Here is a 21,259-nt window from a genome sequence, read left to right on the forward strand (position 1 = left end):
GTTTAGGGGGATATTTTCTGTAACACCCCGAAAATAAGTCCTGATACATCACACGGTGCTCAAGACTAAGAGTAGCCTTAAGCTAACCCTGTCTGCCTTCTACTAAGTCTAAATCTCAAAATATAGGAAATATAGAGATATAATCAAAGCAGAAATGCAGAATTATATCTGAGCTAAACTGAGATTATCTTAATCATAATATCTAAAATAATAGACTGAAGAGTCTGAACTATGAATACTGGAAATCTGAATCATATCTAGCAGTCTGACAAGCCTCTACAACTAATGCTAAAGATTCACTAGGACAAACCCCCATCTGACTCGAACTGTCTGAAAATACTGAATCATCTATACTAATAAGATGAAAAACTGAAAGACTAAGTCCTCGAACTATGAGGACTCACCAACTATCGGGATGTAGATGGAGATGCGTGAAATTACTCACGCTGTAGAAACTGAGCACCTGAACCTACATTATGAGACAATATAGCACATAGACATATATATGGATCAATACTTTGAGAATGTACTGAGTATATAGGGTTGAATACTAAAGTAAAATAATATCTCAATGCCGTTACAATTTATAAAATATTGAATGGTAAATGTAAATGGCTCACATGAATATCTGGAAACTATAAATCGAAATAAAAGATAGCAAAACATGTTGCATAAATCTAGTAATTCATAACATTTAGTTTCTAAAAGTTGTACTGGTGTTCTGTCTGTAAATCATGTTGTCTAAGTGTAGAAAGGACTCACTTTTATATCTGAAATCTGAAAACTGAAATTTGTAGCTAAAGGCTTACATAAAGCAATGTCTGAATAAAACTGTGAGCTTTTGCACTTAGTTTCTAAAAATTGTTCTGTTATTCTTTACTCTTTTTTGTAAGCTGTAAGAAAATTCACTCAAAAGTTATTTATTTACTTTTACTATTAGGGAGGTTCTTCTAACCAATATAAACCATGTGAGCTATCATGGAGTCTAACATCTAGTTCCCTTAGGGGAAAACCTCACGTTGGGGAGAGGTGTCATACTCTTACCAAGGAGTATAACCTAATCTAAGTGGTCACATCTGTATCTATCATCCATATAGAAATGGGTATAATCTGATAATCTGAACCTATATTGGCTCATAGTTCTGGGGCATATAAAATACCCAACTTGGTGTTAAATACTACTCCATTTAATCTTTATACTCATTCTATAGAAAATCCACTTTAAAATCTAGTATAATGGTTTATAATGAAAACCAACTGTATATTTGTTACTTTAATCTGTAATCTAAAATTGTAAAGTGGATTCAACGTCAAAGCTGAGAACAAAAGATCAAATCTTTATTTAAAATCAAAAAATAATCTAGTCATGGGGTGCTTATACCACAATCAATCTTGAAATAGCAATATCCAATTAGTGATTTTTGACCCATGCATCAAGTTCATATTAAAATATCATAATGTTCATGCTTGATAATGTAAATATTGATAATTCAACTCAAAATCTGAAATTTACTGCAATACGCATGAAAATACAAAAATAGACATGGAATTCAACATCTAATCACTTGATATCTCATAATCTTTCACATAACAATAATGGGTATGAACCCTAATTTGAAACTCATGTATATTCATACAAAATCATTTAAATATGTAATTAAAACTAGTTTTCAGCACAAGGATGAAAGGATTATCCTTGTTCATAAACCCCACATACCTTAATTGAAGAAATTGATGAGAACACTTGATTTTGGATTCCTATTTGTGCTTTTAAAGATGAATTCTTCAAGTTCTTGAATTGGGAATCATTAATCTTGAGTTATCTTGGAAGAAGAATGGAGGAAATTTGATTTCTTGGGGAATAAGTTTTGAGCTATAGGGTTTTCTTTGAGAGATAATTGATGAAAAGTGGTCATAGAATGGTTGGAATGAGCTTATTCCTATGTTTTACACGGTTTGGGGCTTGGGAACAGACCAAACTACCCTTTAAAAATTTAACTCAAAAAACTGGAAATCCTGATTTGGCCACCCACAGTAACGTGCCACTATTATGGTGGCTCACTGGAAAAGGGACAAGCCCAGTTTTTCCCATCAACGCAACGCGGGCTATTGGGTTGGGCTACTGGAAAAGGGACGAGTGCCATTTAGGTCATCACCGCGATGCGCCACCATCGCGATGAGCTACTGAAAATTGAAAATTGGGAATTGGAACTTCACCGAGATACGGGCCAATCGCGGTTCTCCACGGGAATTTGACAATTTCAAAATCTTCCTTCACTGCGGTGCAGTGCCTATCAAAATGCCATTGTGTTTTACTAAAAATGCCATAACTTCTCAACCGAGTATCAGATTAGCGCGAAATTGATATCATTGGAAAGATGGTTCAATTTTCTACACATTGGTGGTTCTAGAACTGGAAAATTATGCATGCATCAAGAGTTATCTATTTTCAAAGACAATCATTGACACTCTAGGAGCTAAACTGAGCTAGGAAAAAGTACGGGGTATTACATTTTCTCCCAATAGTTTTATGATTTTTTTTAATAGTAGTTTTCATGTGTAAGCTAGTTGGCCAAATTATATCAATAATATTATGTTTTAAGTTTAGTTTTGTATTATCTGAATTATCACCATATTAGTTTGCAAACTATAAGCTTCCACATAATGCCCCCTCGATTTTGAACCCAATAGATATATGAATGGTATAGGGGTTGACAAACACTCATGGGTCCCACGTATGGAGGCTTGCCTTCGTGGGGTATACGGATGCTGTGCAACGACCTCCTACATCATCATCATGATATACATTGCACTTATTTTATTGTGTTTGTGTTGTGACTTGTATTTGTCATCTTAACTTGTATCTATCTAATAGTTCTATCTTCCTTAATTATACTTGATAATCTTGTATATACTTGGTTTTTTGTTGTCCGTCTTTTATGCAAGATGGTGTATACTTGTGTCCCTATTTTGTTTATTATTGTATAATATGTGGATATTGTAGAACTGTTAGTGTAAGTGGAGTGAGATGCCATTATGGGACATTTTCTGATTGCAGGTGACGTTCCCTTAGTGTGTATTTTGTATGCTTTATTTTCTACTTTGCTCGATTGGCCTATGATATCTACTGAGTAGAAATGGATCGTACTCACTCCTACTTCATCCTTTCGATGTAGATTCAGGTTTGGGTGCGCCTCAGATTGGTTGATTTTGGGGGCCTTTAGTTTACTCAAGGTAGCGGTTGGACATTTATATATTTGGAGTTCACATCTATCATTTTGTACTAGTTATGTCTTATTGGTATTAGGAGATAGTTATGGTTCCTTGTGGATATTTTATGATGTATTTGATTCATGGATTGTATTAGTAGTTCTTACACTATTGACACCTGATTTTGGAAATGTATGGTTTTGGATATGCTTTTTCTGCATTGTTATAATAGTTTTATAATTTGGTTTTGTTCTGGGAGCCGTACCTTGGGTATTTCTGTCTTTTTTCCTTTTGTGTTAGTTTAGGTGATAGACTTACCTATCAAGGTACATCGCGACAAGTGTCATCATAACCCTTGTTTTTGATTCGAGACAATGGGCCAAATAACACTAGTATGTATAATAAAAGAGAATAGTATAGCTTGTAATTATATCGAGCAGCATCTTGAGAATTAGCTACTTGACTGACAACAAAAAAATTAATTTTGCAGATTATTAATTATCTCATATTTATTTCATATCTATATATAATAAAGGAGATATGACAACAATTTTTTTCTATAGATTATTAATTATTTCAGATTTACTCCTTATTTAATTTATGTCTATATATATAATAAAGGAGATTTGATAAGATTTTTTTTTTGTAGATTATTAATTGTTTCATATTTATTCCATATTTATTTCATATAAAGGAGATTTGACAACAAAAAATCAATTTTATAGATTATTAATTGTTTCATATTTATTACATTTTTATTTTATATCGATATATATATATATATATATAATAAAGGAGATTTGACAAGAAGAACAATTTTGTAAATTATTAATTGTTTCATATTTATTCCATATTTATTTCATCTTGTGGTAAAAAAAACAACCAAGTTTAATTTCTATTGGATTAAAACTATTAAGATTGATTCTTATTGAATGAAAATAACTAAAATGTGTCTTTAATTAGTCTTGCTGAATTATATATCTGTAATGTATAATCTATATCTATAATATATTAAAAGTTTGAAGGGCCTTAGACATATTGTTTGAACTTTTTTAACTTCATTAAGAGTCTTTGTTTTAGATAAAATCGTCTTTTCACTATTTTTTTCCAAAATTTAAGAGCTGAAAATTAATTAAATATATTTAAGGTAAATCTTTCCTTATTAGAAGTCATCAGAATTAATAACAACTAATACTTTTTTCATTAGTTTGAGAATTCTAAATAAACTAAATTTGATTTTAAAAATATTTAAAAAATCTAGAAATAACTATAAAAGTGTTATAATAAGAAAAATTTATGCAGGATTAAATTTTAACAGTTTTAAGTATATAATAAAAATGTAATCAATGATTTTGTTAAGATTTGACTTTAAAACAAGTAAATATTTAAATATAATGTAAAAAAATAATTATACCACAAATATGGTTCAAATATATGTGTCTCTGTTATCTACTGACAGCAAGTGAAAGAGGTACTACATGACAAAATCAAAAGTTATGATCCATCAATCACTTAAAACTTCTGGTGGTAAAATAAATATGTTCTTAAACTGATATATATGTTTTTGTTTTAGCATGAAGAATCTTTTAAAAGCGATTTAAACTGTTACACTTCATTAAAATCTCCGCAATAGATAAAAGAATTTAATTTTAAATAATCAAACGTTACACGTATGGTTAAACTAATATTACAGAAACAATAAAAAGAAAAGAAGAATCAAATCTGTATATATAATAAAGGAGAATTTTCTAACTTATAATTATGTCAATGGACATCTTGAGAACTAGATACTTGATATTTGACAGTAAGAAAGGCAATAAGCAGGAACGTCTTCGACATGGATGGATGGATGGATGGATAGGATAGATGGATAGGATAGATAGATAGATGCATAGATAGATAAATAGATAGATAGATGGATAGATAGATAGGATAGATAGATGGATAGATAAATAGGATATATAGATAGGATAATAGATAGGATAGATAGATAGATAAAAGGACGACCTACCTATCTATCCGTCTATCTATCTATCTATCTACCTACCTACCAACCTACCTACATATTTGTTTGTCTGTCTGTCTGTTTGTATGTCTATCTATCTGTCTGTCTATTTGTCCATCCATCTATCCATCCACCCATCCATCTATCTATACTATCTATCCATCACTCTATCTATCCATCCATCTATACTATCTATCCATCCATCTATCCATCCATCCATCTATCCTATCCATCCATCCATCCATCCATGTCGAAGACGTTCCTGCTTATTGCCTGTCAATGGACATCTTGAGAACTAGATACTTGATATTTGACAGTAAGAAAGGCAATAAGCAGGAACGTCTTCGACATGGATGGATGGATGGATGGATAGGATAGATGGATAGGATAGATAGATAGATGCATAGATAGATAAATAGATAGATAGATGGATAGATAGATAGGATAGATAGATGGATAGATAAATAGGATATATAGATAGGATAATAGATAGGATAGATAGATAGATAAAAGGACGACCTACCTATCTATCCGTCTATCTATCTATCTATCTACCTACCTACCAACCTACCTACATATTTGTTTGTCTGTCTGTCTGTCTTCATTTCTATCTATCCATCCATCTATCCATCCATCCATCTATCTATCCAACCATCTTTCCATCCATCCATCCATCCATCCATCCATCCATCCATCCACCCATCCACCACCCACCCACCCATCTACCTACCTACCTACCTACCTATCTATCTATCTACCTTTCTATCTACCTACCTACCTACCTACCTACCTACCTAGCTACTACTCTGCCTGTTTGCCTGTTTGTCTATCTGCCTGTCTGTCTGTCTGTCTGTCTATCTCTCTATCTATCTATCTATCTGTCTATCTGTCTGTCTGTCTATCTGTCTGTCTGTCTATCTGTCTTTCTGTCTGTCTGTCTGTCTGTCTGTCTATCTATCTATCTATCTACCCACTCGTCCACCCGTCCACCTGTCCACCCGTCTACATGTCTAAGCAGTTACCCGTCTAGCCATCTACCTATCTACCTATCTACCTATCTACCCATCTACCCATCTACCCATCTACCTATTTACCTATCTATCTATCTATCTATCTACCAACCTACATACCTACGTACCTACCAACCTACTTACTTAGCTATGTACCTATCTATCTGTCTGTCTATCTATCTATCTATCTACCTACCTATCTATCTGTTTATCTATCTATCTACCTACCTATTATTATATCTTTCTACCAACCTACCTATCTATCTATCTATCTTTCTATTTACCTACCTACCTATCTACCTACTTATCTACCTACCTATCTACCTACTTATCTACCTACCTATCTACCTATATATCTATCTATTTATCTATCTACCTATCTATATATCTATCTATCTATCCATATATATGTATATATATATTTAATGTAAGAGATTTGAAAATAAAATAATTATGTAGATTGTTTCAAATTTATTCCATATTTATTTTAAATTGTGGTAAAAAATAGCTAAGTCTAACTTCTATTAGATAAAAACTATAAAGATTGACTTTCATCAGATTAAAATAACTAAGATTTTTCCTTAAATATTCTTCTTGAATTATATATATTTTAAAAAAATAAGAGAAAATAGTCTATTACCCCCCAACCATAAGTCGAAATCCCAACTACACACTCAACCTTTAGAGATGATCTATTACCCCTTTAATCTATTTTTTCCTATATTTATCACCCCCTAAATACTGACCTGCCAAGGAAGGTGAGAACACCTCCTCTAGGCGCGTTGGTTTAGCCCCAGCATGTCCAAAATTAAAATTTTAGCCTTCCACATAATATACTTGCCATTAATTAATTATTTGATGAAATAAAGTTGAAAAAATAATCTCTCTCTCTTCCAATGGTCATTTTCTTCTTCTTTATAAGACCCATGTCCTTGTCCACCATTTTGCTTCATGTTCCTCTATTTTTTTTATTTTTTTAACGTATGTTTTAGCTTTTAATCCCAATTTATACTTCAATTCTTGAAGTTTTGTTTTGTAATTTGGTTCAACTATTAATTTAGGGTTTGTAATTTGATGATTCATTTTGTTGAAATTCATGAAATGACATATTCAAAATTGAATAAGCTTTGTAGGGATGAATCAGACTCAATGGTCAATGTTGTTGTGAGATGCAAACATGGTATTTTTCTTTACTTGCAAACTTCATGGTCGAAGTCAAATCCGGGAAGAAGATTTTAGTCTTGCCCCTTCTATGGTGTATGTATTTTGCATTGTATTTTGCTGTTAATTTATATTCAAATTATGATAATGTACTGATTTCTACAAAAAAATTTCAGTCTCAAAAATGTAAATTTTTCCTATGGAGGGACAAAGAAAAAGTGGATCCAAGTTAAATTTTATCATTCCAAGATTGGTGAACAAAATCAATGAGTTGGAAGAAGACTTATGGCTTAAACACGTCTAAACTGATAACTTGACACGGGAGAAGAAACTTAATGGAAGATGGAGATAGTTTAGGTTCAATAGGAAGATATTTGTATGTATTTTGATTTGTGTTGCTGCTATGTTCATTAGCAACAAATGAACTGAAAGTGGTTGCTAGATCTTGTCTACTATGTTGTAAATTTTGTATACCTCTCTCTAAATATATCAAACTATGTTCTGTTATGGTGTCTTTTTCCTGGTCGTACTTCAGATGTTTGTTATGCTGCTACTATGTTATTGTTTGCACTTGTGTTGCTGCTGCTTTTATCTTATTGTTTGCACTTGTGCTGCTGCTGCTATGTTATTGTTTGCACTTGTGCTGCTTCTATGTTATTTTTTGTACTTTTAAAATTGTATTGTGTTCTTGCTACATTGTTGTTTACACTCACAAAATTATGTTGTGTATTGCTGCTATGTTACTGTTTACACTTGTTGTATCTTCTGTTGTTGCTATGTTATTGTTTACACTTCCAAAGTTGTGTCTTGTTAGGTAAAGCACCGTGCTGCTGCTACGTGTTTACACTTAAATCATGTAATGACAATGTTGTGTTGACATTATATCAACTTTACCTTCATTTAACACAACAATAATACCTAATGACAACATTCATCAATAAAATATTCTAACTTCACACAACATCATCATTCATACCAACTATTAGGCACAACATCATCATTCATACCAACCATTAGGCACAACATCATCATTCATACCAACCATTAGGCAACATTCATCAACAAAATATATATATAGTGCTTAAATTGTTTTACAACACCAAAATAAAATTATTTTCAAGTCAACTGGTCTAACTTAAAACAGTGCTTAAAATAATCAACATTAGTACAATTTTTAGGGCATCTTGGACTTCGGAGAAGTATTTTCTTGACTTGAATTATTTGAACTGCTTCCCACATTCTTCTTTCTTTTCTTCTCTTTAATCTCTTGTCGTTTTTTGTTTATATTGCTGCTTTGCCATTCCATTTCAGCTTATTCGTAGTACTTGGTGTATAACTAATGTTACCAGCTATATCTGCTAATCTTGTTACCCTTGCTTGACCAGTAGAGCATATCTTACTACTAGGCATGCCAGGCTACAGTAAAGGATAAAAATTATTCAAAGACTCATACATTAAAGACTCATATGTATAGAAGATACAACAAAGCTAGATACTTACATTTAGGACTTGAATCCATTTTCAGCTTAGAACACAACCATTCCCATTACTTTTTACCTTTATAATAAAGATGTTTTTTCCCTATCATTACCCCTTCCTCTTTTAGTAGTACTGGCCATTAAAGATAATGCATAATAATCAGAACGTGCAAAACAGGATACTGGAAAAACAGTAGGTACAGAAGGTGTTTTAGGTATAGGAGGTGCACTAGGTGCTGCTTTTTTGGTCCCCCTCTTCCTTTTTTTTTTTGAAATGCATTAATGATTCTGATGGAATTTTCTATATATAAAAAGAAGAGAGTTATATAAAAGTTATTGAGCTAATTAGTACAAGTGTAATATTACCTTTGGTCTAGCTCTTCCCATGCCTGAACCAACACTAACTTGAGCAGGTGCATTTGGTGTTTCTAGTGTAGTTTTCTACATATTAAAATAATGTTAAGAAATTTGAGAAGTAAGATAAGTAATATACTAAATTAAGTGTTAAACTTACCTTTGGTCTGCCTCTTCCAATGCTTGAACCAGGAGGTGTTACTAATGGTGCAACACTTGGTTCTACTGATTGTCCTCTTAGAGGGAACCTTCTTTTATTGTGAACTCTAATATAACACAACCTAGATGTCATTGCTAGTCCAGTCCTAGGCAATTTTCCAGATTTCGTTGTTTCTCCATCTTCCTTCTTCCTAGACTTAGATGGCCTACTAGGAAAGGTACTAATTTCAGGTGGTGCAACAGTAATGTTTGATGAAACAGACCACATTTCCATGTTTTTTAATGGTTCAAGAACATTGGCATAAGTCCTTAAGTATGTTTCCTTATAGTAGTAGCTATCAATATAGTCAAACAACAGGTGTTTCTTGAACAATAGTGCAGCCACACAATGTGCACATGGTATGCCCTTTAACTGCCACAACCTACAACTATATGTCCTCTTGACAATATCCACTATGTGTTGACAAAGCCCTTCTTTTACTTCAAAACCAGCCACTCCATTAAACTCAATGGTACAATCCATAACCCTGTTGATGTTCTACTCTAAAATCTTCAAACACATTGGTGAGTAATTACTACACCAGGTATTTGGAAACTCCCTTAGAGTGCCTATTTTTGTCATTATCTTCACTCTTATTTCTTCAAGCATGGAAATGATGGTCTTGTGCGTAGCTGCTAAGATCCATGCATTAAAACACTCACTCATATTGTTATCCACTAAATCATACTTTACTTTTGTGTTGAAGTAAAGCTTGCACCAGTAATTAATATTGTAGTACATTAAGTCTTGCATCATTTTCTCAGGACTAAGCAACTTCATTTTCTGTATGTTCTTCCTCAATTGAGACTCAAATATAATTTTTGCTATCTTACAAAACTATTGTATTCTTTGAAAACCTCTCCAGTCCTTAGCCTAATTAGCTAAGATAGGCCATGCACATCTTCTATGTTCAGATTGAGGTAACACCTCCTCAATCACTGCAAACAGTCCCTTCAGTAAAAATACATAATGAAAAGGGGTGAAGTTAGGGCATAATTACATGTACTAAGTTAAAGTAAAAAGAAATAAGGTTAAACATAAGATACTGTACATACCTTCTACATATCTGTTATCAAGGTGAGACCTTCACCTTCTCCAAGTCTTAGGTCATCCCTAATACACCTAACAAACTATGTCCACATGTTTATTTTCTCTTTTTCAACTACTTCCCAAGCAAGTGGCAACATCTGGTTGTTTCCATCGTTGGCCACAGGAACTGACAATTGCCTTTACAAATACCCTTAAGAAAATAACCATCTAAACCCAGCACTTCCTACAATATACCCATGCCTTCTTCAAAGCATCAAAGTAGATGTAAAAAGTCTAAAATTTTGGTTAACCTGCTTCATCAGACTCACCAAGTTTGATAACACAACTGATCCCTGGGTTTGTCCTCAACAGTTCATCTTTGTAGTCAAGGATTCTACCAAATTCTAAAACATGATCACCCATTATCTCTTTCAAGACTTTAGACCTTGCTCTTCTCACAGTGGTCTTACTAACATAAAGTTTGAACTTTTTTCTAATCAACTCTTGCAACTTGAATACTCTTATGTTGGGTTGCTCAACTATTCTTTCTCTGAAGGTTTTAGCTAAGAACTTTTCATTGCATAAGTAATTTCTGGTTTTCTTGTTGCAAGTATGCTTTGGAATGTAAGTTTTTATCATGAAATCATTTGTTTTCTTGTCAAGACCTACATATAAAAGCCATAGAAAGCAATTCTTTCACCTAACTCTAAACTTTTTCATCTTATTAACCCACTTATCCATAGGAACCCTTTTTCTTACTGCATATTTAGTCACTGCTCTTCTAAATTCACTCATATCTTTAAACACCATACCCAACTGCCAAACAACTTCCTTTGCAGTTGGGTCATGAATGATTTTTTGATTTGTTGTCCTCTTTTTTGATAACTTCACAGTTCTTGATCTACCAGAATCAACCACTTCATGTTCATCATCACCATAACAATCATCTTCATCTAATATAAAACTATCCTCATCAGAACTTAAAAAGTAAGGCTCATTACCTCATAGACTTCTTTCATGACTTACTCTACCTGTTTCAGGTCCTACTTCACCTACTGGTACCTCTGCATTGTCAGCTGGTACTTTCTCATTTCTTTTCCACCTTTGAAACTCTTTTTTTCAGCTCTCAACTCCCTAACCTCCTCATGTACATCACTACCATAATCCTCTTCATCATTATCTCTAACTAATTCTTCTTTTGACTCAACACTATCCTCAGTAGAATAATTAAAAGCCTCTACTTCTTCTACTAAAATATAAGATCCAGCAGGACCAACATCTATATCATCTACTGCAGCTTCTATTGCAGCATCAGTTGTTGTAGCAGCACTTGATGCAACAGTACTTGGTGCTTCAGTACTTGGTGTGCAACACTTGATGTAGTAGTGAAAAGAGGTGTGGTATTGAAATGGGATGTGGTTGGAATAAAAGAAGTAGCGTCCTCCATATTTAAATGGTCCTCACCTACCCTAAAGTTAGTCTTAACATTAGAAGATGCACCAGATTTCTCTAAATCCATAGAAAAAACATTTTCTAAAAATAAAGGTTTGGGGGGAAAGGGGGCCACCACATCTGGCTTATTAACTAAATAGTTGACAAATACCTATACTTCATCCCCATCTTGCAAGGAACATATCATCTCAAAAATATCCATATCATTATCAACATCTATTAAAATGCCATAGTTAGGTGCTTTAATACTAAAAGTGCAAGTTGTGCTATATCCCAATTTGCTAATATAATTTTTCAACTCAAAATATGACGTCTTATCTACGTCAACATCTAAAAATTCTGTTACTAACCCCCCCTTATAAGCTGATTTCCCCCTACTAAAATGTAAGACCCCACCATGGTACCATCTTAGAGTTATCAACATAAAACCATTCATGTCTTACCTGACCACAATAAAGAATCAAATAAGACATAATAGCACAGCAGAAACATTACGGAAAAAGAAAAAAAATCATGAACATGCTACAAAATTAAAAACCAAAATAACAAGATATTAACATGCACATGCTATTAAACATGATTGATTTTGAGAAATTTTGTCATTTTAACAACAAATCGGAGAAAAGCCCTAATTTCTAATAAACCAACTTAAACAATCAACAAAAATCCTAATTTGATGTAATTAGGAACGTAATGCATTGTTAATCAAACACGTAGACAATATAATAGCAAAACCACAACTGAATGTCACTCAATTAATTTTTAATTTTGGGGTTTAGCATAAAACCCTAATTAATTTTAACTCAGTTTTTGAAAAAAATCACTCAAACTAACAACATATTAACACGCATTTCCTACTAAATACAGTTGAATTTTTATGTTTTCACATTAACAATAAATCAGAGAAAAGCCCTAATTTCTAATAAACCCACTTAAAAATCAACAAAACATGTACTTACGAACGAATTATGCTGTTAATTGAACATTTAGACAACGTCATAACAGTAAGAATCAGTTAATTTCACTCAATTAATTTGTAAATTTGGAGATTATCTAAAAACTCTAATTTAATTTTTTTCAGTTTACGGAAAAAAACACACCTTTAATAGCAACAAGATGATTCTTTGAAAATTCACAACCAAAATATTTCGATTAGAACAAACCCCCCCCCCCCCAAAAAAAATAGATGAAATCGTGGTTTAGAGAGAAGATAGAGGAGAGAGGAAGATGAAAGGTTTAGAGAGAACAGGGAGGAGAGAGGAAATTCAAAATGAAATTGTGAAAAAGATATTTTGTTTTGTTTAGGCGTGGGCCAGGCACGTGAAATGCACGAATGTCTTATTACTTGGCTTATGTTGACAGTTCAGCATTTGGGGGTAATAAATATAGGAAAAAATAGATTAGGGGAGTAATAAGTCATCTTTAATGGTTGAGTGTGTAGTTGGGATTTCGACTAAAGGTTGGGGGGGGGGGGCGGGGTAATAGACTATTTTCTCAAAAAATAATAAAAAGAAAAAAAAATTATCAAAAATTTCTCGAATTATATATATTCAAATTTTAAATTATTTCATATTTACTTTATATCTATATATATAAAATAAAGAAGAGTTGTTTAGCCTATAATTTTGCCAAGTGGCTTTTTGAGAACGGATTATGTGACATTTGACTAGAAAAAATAATTTTATAGATTATTAATTGTTTCATATTTATTTCATATCCATATATATAAAAAAGATATTTGACAAAGAAATAATTTGCAAATTATTAATTGTTTCATATTTATTTCAAATCTATATATATGATAAAGGTGAATAGTGTAGCCTATTATTATGTCAAGTGACTTTTGAGAACTCTAGTTGACATTTGACAAAAACAAAAATTAATTTTAAAGATTATTAATTGGTTTTCAAATTTATTCCATATCTATATACCAAATAAAGGAGATTTGACAAAAAAATATAACTTTGTAGATTATTAATTTTTTCATATTTATTCTATATTTATTTCATATTTTTATATAATAAAGGATAATAGTCTAGCCTATAATTAAGCTAAGTGACTTTTTGAGAACAAGCTACTTGACATTTGACAAGAAGATATTTATTTTGTCAATTATTAATTGTTTCATATTTGTTCCATATTTATTTTATATCTATATATATAATAAAAGAGATTTGGAAACAAAAATAATAGATTATTAACTATTTCATATTTATTTAATATCTATATATAATATAAAGGAGAATAATATAGCCTATAATTATGCCAAATGGCTTCTTGACAACCAGTTACTTGATATTTGATACAAAAAGAATTAATTTTGTATCTTATTAATTGTTTCATATTTCATATTTATTTTGTATCAATATCCAACCAAATCTTTCACTTTACTACTGTTTTCTAGAGGGGAATTTATTCCCATTTTTCACTTTTAAAGTAAACTCTTTTACAATAGTAGTGGTACCACCTTGTTTTATTATTTTTGAACTTTTGAAACTTAATGAGCTATTTTGAAAATTAAATCGAGGATGATTTCGATCCATTATTAATTCACTCTTTAACCAGTATAATTTACATTGATCAAGAGAGATTCTGATCCTTCTATGTTGTTATGCCAATGTAGTTTTGAACTTGATATCGGACAATGAATTTATAGGTTTATATTCTTTTAGTCACGGTTCAAGTCTGTGCACTTATTATACTTATATATCTCTCTGAAAAAAGTAGTTTGATTATGATTTATTAAGTCCTGATTCATGACCAAGTAGTGATTACGGATATCCCGAGTCTCTTATGGGTCCTTTCATCTGTGAGCAACAGTGTGGGAAGGATGATAGCTATAGGTCCTTCCTTTGTGACATACCTAGTTATAGGAGGTGTATTAACTTGATTCATTATGTGTCTCGAATTGGATATGGTATCATCTATTTTTTCTTGTATTCATTCATTCATGTACATCACCTATCACCAGTATAATTATTTGATGCATATATCTATCGGTCTTATGAGGGAGGGTTATAACTATGGTTGTTGTTTGTTGAGTGCTTTCTTGAACCTTTTGGGATAATGGTGGGCCGGTTGGGTTATATTTTGTCCGGACTAGCCAATTACTTTATTGTTGGTTATTATGGTTAGTTAATGACAGGATGGTTATGGACTCGTAGCCGAGATTTTTGGTAGGTTTATGATTCCTTTCTTTCTCATAGTAAGATATGTTATTGATATATATCCTATGTTTAGTCATCCTTTGATTAGATATTTTGTTATGCTAGTATTAGCTTTCATTCTTGGTTATGAGCCTCGAGATGTTAGCTTTCATTCTTGGTTAGCTTTCATCCTTCGATTATATGAAAATATATATGTATATATATATATATATGTATATATATACATACATACATATATATATATATATATGTATATATATAAAATTTTAAATACCCCAAGTTTTCTAGATTTATACCCACCAAGGGATAGAAAATTGAATTTTCTTTCAAACACCACCAATTTAACCTTAGTTCGATATCGAAGTAAAAAGTTGTGGCCAAATTACTGAGGGATTGTCAAGCTTCTTGTGACGACGACTCTGACAATGACTCATTGTCAGACCACAGGAGTCGTCAGGAGGACTCGTCGTCACGATAGTAAGGAATCAGAATTTTAGTCCCTTGATAAAGATTCCATGATATGACTCGTTATTAGACTACACTTGTCATCAGAAGGACTTGTTTTCACAATAGTAGGAATCCCAAAGTCTCAGTCGCTTGATATGACTCTTGATGACAAATCATTATTAGGATATACGAGTCATTAGGAGAACTCATCGCCATAACAGAGAGGAACCAAAATTTTAGTCCTCTATTCATGACTCTAGCCCATGAGTCATAGTTAGACCCTACGAGCCGTAGCTTGAGTTATCACAACTACTTCTAGGGATTTCTTAAATGATTTTAGATGGGTTGTTTGGTTTTTTCACACCCTTTTAACCTCAAAACTATGTCTTTTAAGCTTTCTAAAGGCTGGTATATAAGTTAAAAACACCCCAAGATTCCTCATTCACTTGAAATTCAATCGACACTTAGTTTTAAATAGAAAAAGGGGTCGTTGTCTTCTCCATCCATTGAGTCCCTAAAAGCACTAGATTCTCAAGTTAAATTTGCCATTCAAGTGTAGGGTTCATGGCAAGCATGGTTTCTATGATTTCTCAGTTTATTTTATTAATTTAACCATGAATATATGTTTCCCCATAATTTTAAGTATTTTTCCATACTCAAAATCATGAACTCCTATTATGATGCTAAATTGTTGAGTTTTGCGCTTGAATCACAAAATTCCTCATGATGTTTGAGTTTAATATTGTTATGTTTAGAGTTGATAGCTTATGTACACCCGATAGCTAGAAAAGCATGCATATAGTTGTAAATGCCATATTCTCCAGTTTACATGTATTTGAGCATATTTAAGAATATCCACTTATTATTATCTCAGGATATTATCATAATGTGAGTAATCAGTTCTCAGTGTCTTTTATTAAGATTAGTCCTTAACACCGAGCGAACACAGGGATGATGGCTCTTCCATCATTTTGTTCGATACCTTTAGTATAAATCCCCAAGTTCCAGAACTATGGAGCCACTAGGTTATAAGGGGTCACCCGTCAGATTAAGATTGACACCATGGTCCATTTGGATATCTATTATTTAGTTTAAAGAAATTGGAGTTAATTGAGGGCTTATCCCAACAACTCATATTATTTAGAGGCTTTCAGACTGTTAGTTACATTTAAGCACGTTGGGTATTCCAAACTGTCTTAAAATTGATATTCATTATTGATTTCATTATCACTGTTGTAATACCCCGAGACTCTAATCAATAGTGCGACCATGAATCAATCTCATGAGAAATAAATTATATTTTTTTGGTTGTTTTGTGGTCAAGGGTGATGTGTATTAAGGCTTTAAAGATGTCGTAACAATTGAGCGAATCAAAACATTCTTTATTGATTGAATTCTTGAGAAGGATTTTGGCATAGTCAACTTCAAATGAGTATATCTCACGTTTTACTACAAATTATTGAGCTCATGACCTACCAAAAGATATATAATTGAATTATCTTTCCAACGATACCAATTTCGTCAAAATCGCATATCGGAGCAAAGAGTTATGCTTATTTTACTCCAGCATGTGAGCTTGGTAAATGTGTGTCGACCTTTTGTGATGACTTATCACAAGCCTGACGGCCCGTAACAAAATGTCGTCACCTTAAGGCAGAATGTGACAAAATCCACCCTTTTATGATGACAATTTGTGACAGCCTATCACGGGCCTGACGGCTTGTCGCGGATATCGTCAGCTATTTTTTTCGGCAATTTAGAGACGTTTTTGCAAGGGTATTTTGGTATTTTCCCATATTTTGGAGGTCTCTATATATATGAAAATCCTCATCCAAACCCTAATTACATTATTGTCTCTTTCAATTCTCTTGAGATAATATGTCTAGGGTCTTATCAAGAATATAATTTTTTCAAAGAATCATCCATAAATCTTCAAAATTTCTTTAAGAACCAAGTTCCTCATAGTGTGGGCTTCAAGAATTATTTATTTCAAGAGTGGATAAAGTCTCAAGCACTAAAGTTCATCCAATTTCAACGATTAAGGTATGTGGGGTTTTGAACAAGAACACTTCTTTCGTTCTTGTGTCCAAAGATTTAATTTCTATTGAATTTCATGATTTTTGTAAAGTGGGTTTACACCCAAATTAATTTATCAAGGATTTATGAGATTTGAGCTATACAAGATTGACATATATGACTACTTCATTGTCTTATTTCTCAAATTAAGAATTTATGCCATGAGTTGTATATTGTTATCATGAAATGATAATTTCTAAGTGATTTATGATAAGTGGCATGATTTATGTTTTTCTATGAGATGTTTGTCTATTGAATATATATTGATATTGAGCTTGAGCGTCAAGAATGAGTTCTATGATGTTTTCTTGAAGATTTTGATACTTGATATGATTTGACAAGCAAGTGTACTTGATGATGATGATAAAGATTATTTTGAGATTGAGTCAAGTTAGGAATCCACAAGTTGATTATGATTTACAAATGAGGTATATATTTATATTTGGTCCTCATGATAGAACCTTGATTTGATTAAGGTAGATTTCCTAATGCGTTTTGAGCTTAAGTTTGGGAGTAGTATTTAGCACCGAGCAAGAAGTGTTTGTTCAGCGCATCCTACTTCCCCAGAACTACGTACCACCGTAAAATTATGATTAAGGGCAAAAGGCCAAGATAGTGATCACTAAAGTTAACGTTCTACTCCAATGGCAAGGATAGAACAGCTCTCCCCAATGTGGGCAAGACGTTGGACTCAATGTAAGCTCACATGGTTTATGTCGGCTATAAAAAACTCCCAAGTCCATAATAGTCCAAGTTTAATGAGTTACTAAGTCACTCTAAGTCATAAGTCAAAGAGTTTGAGTTGAGTCAAATGGTTTATGAGATTTATGAAGCATGTGTTATTATTAATGATTTGCAGAAAATATGTTTCAGGTAACTCAAGCGATAAGAGTCATTATTGTCAGCATACATGCTTATCTTATATATTTATGATATTATTTAAATATTGCCTGCACCCCCACATACTCAGTACATTCCCAAGTACTGATTCTTATACTCTTCTGTGTTCTACATTTTCTCGTAATATAGGTTCAGGTGCTCAGTCTTAGCAGCGACAGTGATCTTCGAGTACCTTCATCTACATTCATATAGTTGGTGAGCCCTCATGGTTCAAGGACCTATGTCCTTGATTTTTGTCTTGATAGTAGATGGTGGTTTATTTCCAGTTCTGTACGAGTCAATTGGAGATTTGTTCCAATGGCTCCTCATTCTTATGTAGTAGAGGCTTTGTCAGACTAGAGTACTAGTATATATAGAACTTCGATATTTTAATTATACAGGATAGTATTTCTTCATATTCCAGTATATTCATATTCCAGTATATTTATAACATGATTATTCTTATTACATCTTGATTATTGTCATAGTGAGTTATAGAAGTGATGATAGGCTTAGAGGGTTAGCTTTAGGATGCGTGTGTCCTTAAGCACGGTGTGACGTCTTGGGATGGGATCTTGGGGCGTTAAAAATTAGTATCAGAGCCTAAGGTCTAAAGAGTCCTAGGGAGTCTGACAAGCCGCGTTACGTAGAGTCTTGATCATCGGTGTGTAGCACGCTACATTTTTTAGCAAGAGGCTATGGGATGTTTTAGGAAAAGTCATTTCTTTCTTTCAAAAGTCTATCGTGCCTATGACTGCTTCTCTCTGCTATTAATTTGTGCTCTTTTATGACACAAAATACCTCCTTGTAGAGCTCGTAGAAACAATGAACGATCTCAACCCGTTGATCCTTTAAATAAGATGGTGACTAATGCCGAATTTCGGGCAGCTTTACATATGCTAGCCCAGCTAATTACCGCCAATGATCAGGCCAATGTTTAGGTCGTAGTTCCACCTCCACAAGAAGGTAATTTAGTGGCAACTCGAGTTTGTGATTTTATGCAGATGAATCTACAAGAGTTTTATGGGTTAAGAGCAGGTGAGGACCCACAGATGTATCTTGATGAGGTGAAAAAAATTACCTCAATTATGAATGTGACAGAGGAAGAAAGTGTGGAGCTACCTTTCTATCACTTGAAAGATGTTGCTTATGATTGGGTGGAGATATGGAGGAAGAGTAGAGGGGAAAATGCCACTCCCATGACTTTGAAGTTGTTCCAGGATGCTTTCTTAGACCGATTCTTTCCCCTGGAGCTGAGGGAAGTGTAACTAGAAGAATTTATGAACTAGAGACAAGGCTCCATGACAGTTAAGTAGTATTGTCTTAAATTCAACTAGTTGTTTGAGTATGCTCCTGGTATGAAGGCCAATTCTAGGACCAGTATGAGTAAGTTTTTGACTGGCGTATCGAGTTACATTATGAAAGAGTATAGTTCCACTATGCTCAATAGGGATATGGATCTTTCTAGATTAATGATACAAGCTCAACAGATTGAACTGGACAAGGTGAAAGAGAGAGAGACTGAGAGGGTATAAGAGAGTTAGATCAGAGAAGCAGGGGTATAGTTAGAGTAGATTTTCTAAAGGGATTCGCCCTCAGTTTTAGAGCCGTTCTTTTATGGCAGCACCATCATCAGCTAGTGCTCCCGCACCCAGAGTAAGGCTGGAGCAGGGTAATAGATCTACTGTGTCCAGGTCTCAGGACAGTATGAGTAATAGACCTAACTATCCCCCATGTGCTAAGTATGGTAGGACACATCCCGGAGAGTGTATGGCTAAGCAGAGAGGTTGTTTTAGTTGTGGCAAGTTAGGCCACAGACTCAGAGATTGTCCATATGCTAGATAGGGGAGCTGTGATATTCGTTCCCAGAGTCAGGCTATTAGTGCTCTATACCTTTTTGTTCGTTCTATTTCTCCTTACGGTGCCTTGTCTAGTACTGCTGGTGGTCAACAATAGAATCACTTTTATGCTATACCACCCTACCAGGAGCAGGAGGATTCACTAGATATTGTTATTGGTACACTCCATGTATTTAATTTTGATGTGTATGTGTTGATAGGCCCTGGGTCAATCTTTCTTGTATGACTCCGTTAGTGGCTGTGAATTTTAAGATCAAAGCTGAAAAGATTCTTGAGCCTTTTCTAGTTTCTACTCTAGTAGGTGAACCTGTTGTTGTGAACCAAGTATATAAGAAGTGTCCTATCACTGTCCTTCACAAAGTCATGTTTGCAGATTTGATTGAGCTAGACATGGTTTATTTCAACATTATTCTGGGTATCTATAGACTGTCGTAGCCGTGTAGTCAAGTTTCAATTTCCCAATGAGCCATCCCTTGAGTGGTCCAAAAATTCTGTATCTCCCAAGAGTCATTTCATATCCTATCTTAAAGCTATGAAATTGATATCCAAGGGTTGGATCTATTATTTTGTCTGAGTTAAAGATACTAAGTTCGAGACTCCGACCGTTCAGACGATCAGCATTGTTAATGAGTTTCGTGATGTTTTTTTACAAGATCTCCCAGGGGTACCTCCCGATAGAGAGATAGAATTCGGGATTGATTTTCTCCCCAATACACAGCCTATTTTTATTCCTCCATATTGTATAGCCCTCGCAGAACTTAAGGAGTTGAAAGAGAAACTCAAAGATCTTCTAGAAAAGGGTTTCATAAGGCCTAGTGTATCTCCTTGGGGTGCACCCATTCTGTTTGTGCAAAAGAAAGATGGTTCATTGCGGATGTGCATTGACTATTGTCAGCTTAATAAGGTCACAGTCAAGAACAGGTACCCTTTTCC

This window comes from Capsicum annuum, chromosome 7 (genome assembly GCF_002878395.1).
Source record: "Capsicum annuum cultivar UCD-10X-F1 chromosome 7, UCD10Xv1.1, whole genome shotgun sequence".
Classification (NCBI taxonomy): domain Eukaryota; kingdom Viridiplantae; phylum Streptophyta; class Magnoliopsida; order Solanales; family Solanaceae; genus Capsicum; species Capsicum annuum.